The 5088-nt window shown below is 44.4% G+C and overlaps 1 long non-coding RNA gene across 2 annotated transcripts in view; it reads left to right on the top strand.

The window, feature by feature from the left end:
* The first annotated feature begins 26 nt into the window (after positions 1 to 26).
* Positions 27 to 5088, top strand: part of LOC112550888 — a 10140-nt gene continuing 5078 nt past the window's right edge. The window contains exons 1-2 of one of the 2 annotated variants that reach the window (XR_003094953.1): positions 27 to 729; positions 1381 to 1609. This is a non-coding gene — a long non-coding RNA (uncharacterized LOC112550888). The other variant, XR_003094952.1, reaches the window with a different exon arrangement.

Below are 5088 nucleotides of genomic sequence, written 5' to 3' on the forward strand. Positions count from 1 at the left end.
CGTCTCGCCCTGCGGGAGGAGGGATTGTCGCCCCAGCAGCAAATGTGTCCCGGCCCGTCCCGTCGCCGGCCCCAAGCGCGGGGCGCGGGGCGGGTTGGTGGGTGCCCCGGTTACCCGCGACACTGGAAGGAACCGGGTGGTCCTGACTGCAAAATCAACCTTGAACTTCCTTTGCCTGAGGGGAGCCAGCTTTCCCTCACCAAGGCCAGGGTGGTGCTTGTCCTGCTGTGAAGGGGCAGGAGGGCAGAGGAAGACGAGATCTCTCAGTGACTAGGGGCCCCTTGGAGGACTTTGAATGCCAGGAGAGAGACCTTGAACTGGGCTCTGGGGCCAAGGAGAGGTCTTAGGGGGAGAGTGAAAAGGATGTGTTCACACAGCTGCCCCTTGTGTGAGGAGAGCCAGGTTTCCCTCCGCGAAGCAAGGGAGCTTTGTCTTGCACTTGCCAGTTTCCCTGCTCCTGACAATTTTGGGGGGGGAACCTGAAACATCACCTCCGACTTTCCCCCTTCCCAGCTGCTGCATGTCGGTCTGAAAAGGGGTTAGAGCAGGTGAGCACGCAGGGCTGTGCCCTTTGGCCTACTAGCTGAGCCACCATTTTGCCTTAGAGAACTAGGATCGAGTCTGCGTCCCCGATGTCGGGAACCGAAGAACCGAGTCGCTCTTTCTACTCAAATGCACAGAGAAGTCCCGCCTGGGATGTTCCTGCTGTGGCAGCACATGGGAGTAAAGGTTTCTGGATGCATACCTATCTAGTTATATTCATGACCCACCTCACTGTGGGCTCTTGAGTGCTTTCCAAACACTTAAAATACTTTCTCTCTTCCCTTCCCACCCTCTAGGAGAAATAGCTTCTTTTAGAGGTGTTTTAGTTTGTGTTTCTCTAGGAAAAGCAAGCCAAGTTAAAAGCCGTTTCCATTAAGTTCTGAGCGGAGTTGATCCTGCGATCCTTCGTTTCCCTCGTGCAAGGGAAGCCAGCCACGGATGCAAGGAAGGTTGTCTTGCGCTTAACGCTGGTTTCCCTGCTCCTGTTCTGAAGGGGCAGGAGGGCAGAGGAAAACGTGATCTCAGTGACTAGGGCCAGCCCCATGGGGGACTTTGGATGTCAGGAGAGACACCTGGAATTGGGCTGTGGGGCCAATGAGAAGCATTAGGGGGAGAAAGAAAAGGAATGTGTTCGTAGCCACCTGTGCTGATAGGCAGGGGCTGCTGTTTTGTACTATTTGGAGCACTTTGGGATATTTATGTAGCAAGTAACAATACACAAGTTTGGAGGTCACGAATGCACAAATCTCCAGAGTCAGAACTGAGTGGGGCAGGTGGGGCGCACGTTCTGGTGGATCACAGTGAGAACTGGGTGCTTTTTGCCCCTTAACATTTCAGGCATCCAGTAGCAGAAGGAATCCAGGGACTGCAGACTGACTAACAATGTGAGGACAGATGTCCTGGATCGTGGGGGTTGTGACTGAGGAAACAAGTTTTTTTCTAAGAGCTCTCCTCTTCTTACCAGCATCAGCCCAGACCTGCCAAGATGTTGGGTTTTTTTATCCAGCTGTCCTTATGGCCATGGGGAACCTGGGAGATGGTGCTGCTCACACTTGACAGAAAGGAGGTGGAGATTTATAGACTTAAGAAAGTTACAAAGCGTTGTGTCCTGAATCTTGAAGTGTTTTTTTCCATCAGTTTTATTGGCAGTCCTACTAACAATTAAATTCCCTATTCAGTAAAGTACTTAAGCACTTTCCTACCTTTAATGTACATGAACAAAGTTAGACATGTGCCTAAGTACCTCAGTGGATCAGCCAAAACCATTAAGAGATAATAGTGTCTGTCATAAATCAGTATTTCAACATAGTGTTCTCCTCCTGCTAGATAAATACAAACTGAAATATTTATCAGACAAAATATGGAGAGAAAGATGAGGCAAGCCTGGCCTTTGTTAGCCTGTTATCCTAATGATAAAGGTTATAGCAATTAACTACATCTGTTAGATCAACTAATTCCATATTGCAGAAGTTTAATCTGATGTGCATTTGCATATGAAAGTGAAAACTGTGAAGCAGAATCCTGAACAGATGTGTTTTTTGCTTCACCCATTTACATGCCATAGATGTGATTTTTAGCAGTAAATACTGGCTTTTCTGACAGTCTGACACTATTTTTTCCATAATAATATGTAAAGCATGGATACTTTGAATTCTTTTTCAGTAACACATGAAAATCATTGTACTAAGTTCACTGATTCAAAACAGGCTGGTCTGTACAAACTTTTGTGTAAGCAGATCCTTGCTAACCGAAGTAGCCCCATTGATTTCACCAAGACTATTTGGATAATTACTTGTCTGGATAATGGCTGCAGAATTGGGTCTCAATTTATTAAAACTGATATGACCCAGACTGTCAGTAAGCTACTATTGTTTAAGGACTGAAGGACATTAAAAGATGAACCTTGCATCTTTGTCTGATAGGCTGAAAAGCTAAGTAAAAAAATAACTCATCAATCTATATACTAATATAATTACACATAGACAAAATGTAATAAAACACAGTAGTCTAAAACTTATCAGTAACCACATTTGGACACCAACATGCATGCTTAATATGAACAGTAATTCAAATAACATTTCCAAGGTGTTCCTGACGGACAAATTTTGCAGAGATGCGGGGCATTGGCTGTCGTTACATTTCCCTTTTTCTTTGTTTTTGACAATCTCATGCTACACACCCTCTTTCTTGATTGAAGGCAGTTTGGTTTGATGGTTTCTAGCGTCCTTTTCATCTGTGAACATTTTGGATGTCATATCAATATAAAATAATAATTCACTATGATGGTTTGTAAATGCCTGTTTGCTGCAATCTCAAAATTGTGTTTTCACCAAGGCCAATGGAATTGCACACATGTAACAGCTGAGGGCAGAAACTGGCTCATCAGTTCCCCTGGTGATCCTTACAACAGTTTTCTCCCCATATGGAGAGGTCTTTATCCACAGCTCAGTTTAAAATCACATGGGCTTTTAAAGGCAGGCTCAAATAATTGTCTCTATGGGATATATAGAAACCATTGTGGGAAGAGCACTTCCTGAATGCTGAACACTCCTGGGCAGCTTTTAACCACCCACTCCCTGAAGAAAAAAAGCTCTTTACTTCTGCATAAAAGTCCTTTGTCTCCACATCATCCTCATTCTGAACCACTCCCTTCTTACACCAATAATCTGCCCAAGTTTCTCTGAAGCAAACCTATTACCACCCGATAGACCTTCAGCACTCGTAAGTGCTTCTTCCAGAACTTGCACCCCATTCTGCACTGGAACGTTATTTTGCTTGCACATTCATGTCTTCTGGAATCTAAATCCTTTGTTTTCCAGGATATTTTGCAAAATCCCTACAGATTTATATTCATACCCAGTAAAGTGTTGTGCAGTGTTCCTTATAGAAGGTACTTGGCTGCCCAGGCTGTAGAGATAATCAGACACCTTGCCGTTACAGAGAATGCTACAGAGTCGTTGCTAGTAGAGATGGTGACATGCCCACTTCCAGTATGGGCCAGATTCTGCTCCCAGAAAAGTTAATAGCAAAACTCCCACTGACTCCAACAGGGGCAGGCTCAGGCTCAGTCTCCATTTGTGTCACATCCTTCCAAAGTGCTGCTCAAATGCTGACAACCAAAATGCTATTCACAAGAAATGCATCATCTCTTGGGCTCTAACTGACCCTGGGAATTAAATGACAGACTTGTTTTCAAGCTCCTTCTGTCTCTCATGTTGCCCTCTATAATTTCTGCTCTCTTTCACTTGATCTCCCTGATTTAACTTCACCATTTCTCAAGTTTAGAGGCCTCAGGCTTAGCCATTTTAGGCCATATTTCCTTTGCTGCAGTTGAGAACAGATTCTACCTACCCATGCTTTTTTTCTCTTTTCCTTACTTCCTGCCTCTCTCATTAAGAGACAAGAAATCAGGGACTTCTCTTTCTCTTGCTCATGGCATAAAAACCAGGGGAACAGTCAAGAAAATTGAAAGGCAATACACTGAAAACTAATACAAGCAAAACCTTTTCTCCATGGAGCCCAGGAGGGTGATGTAGTCCTGTAGTGCTAGACACGCTTTCTTTTGCATAAGCCATTAAACTGAGGTCCAAGAGAGCTGAGGTCATTGAGGGTTCCTTGGCACTTTGCATACGGAGATCTGTTTACCCCAGTGTCCTTTCCAAAATTCTTCCTTGGATAATTATGTTCTCCCCACCTGACTTGCTCTGCTTTTCCAGTGGGATATTGTATACTTGTTTCTCTTCTGCTTCTGCTGTTCTGTTGTATGGCTTTACTATATTAACCATTTGATACACCCCACCACAGAGGCAGATCATAGTGCTCTCAAAAAAGGATTTTTCAGTATCTTTTAATACCTTCAGAAGGGGTGTTGTATTTTTAGTTAGATGTGAACAGGCTCCTGGGATGAAAGGCACTGCAAAAGGGCAAAGTGAATGGATGTATTGTTATCCTCTACTATCTTCCTCAGTTTCCACTCTGTTCACTGTGAGCCTGATCCTGATCGTGATCCCACTGACTTCAATTAAAAGACTTGCACTGATTTCACTGAGCTCTGGGTCGGATTCTGCTCAGACTCCAGTGTCCAAACACCTTTGTTAATTTTGTGCCTGCCCTGTTTCCACTGAAGCCTGGTAAACCTCATATTGACTTTAGATGGAACAAGATTTGGCTCTTTCATGCATATTTCCACTTGGCATTTCTGGTTAATGCCCTTTGTTAGTTTTTGGCAATGCCCCTTCAGCCCTTTGAGTTGAGAGACCGGTGGGGCAATATGACCACTTCCGCCTGGTTTTACTTGTTCTAGAATTCAGGGTCTGAGGTTCACAATGGCAATTCAATTCAGGACACAACTGGCTTCACCTTGTTTGAATGTCTGCTAGTTTTCTTGAGCAGAGGCATTACGGCAAGACTTTGGAAGAAGTGGAAGTGCAAAATGGTGCAACATGTCCTTTGCAGCTTGTCCTTCCCTTTCTCGGTGTTCAAAAAAGCTGCTTAAAAAGCATTTGTCCTGGTCAGCTTTAGGCATATTTGCTAATGTTTCCCTAC

This window comes from Alligator sinensis, unplaced genomic scaffold (genome assembly GCF_000455745.1).
Source record: "Alligator sinensis unplaced genomic scaffold, ASM45574v1 scaffold692_1, whole genome shotgun sequence".
Lineage (NCBI taxonomy): Eukaryota > Metazoa > Chordata > Crocodylia > Alligatoridae > Alligator > Alligator sinensis.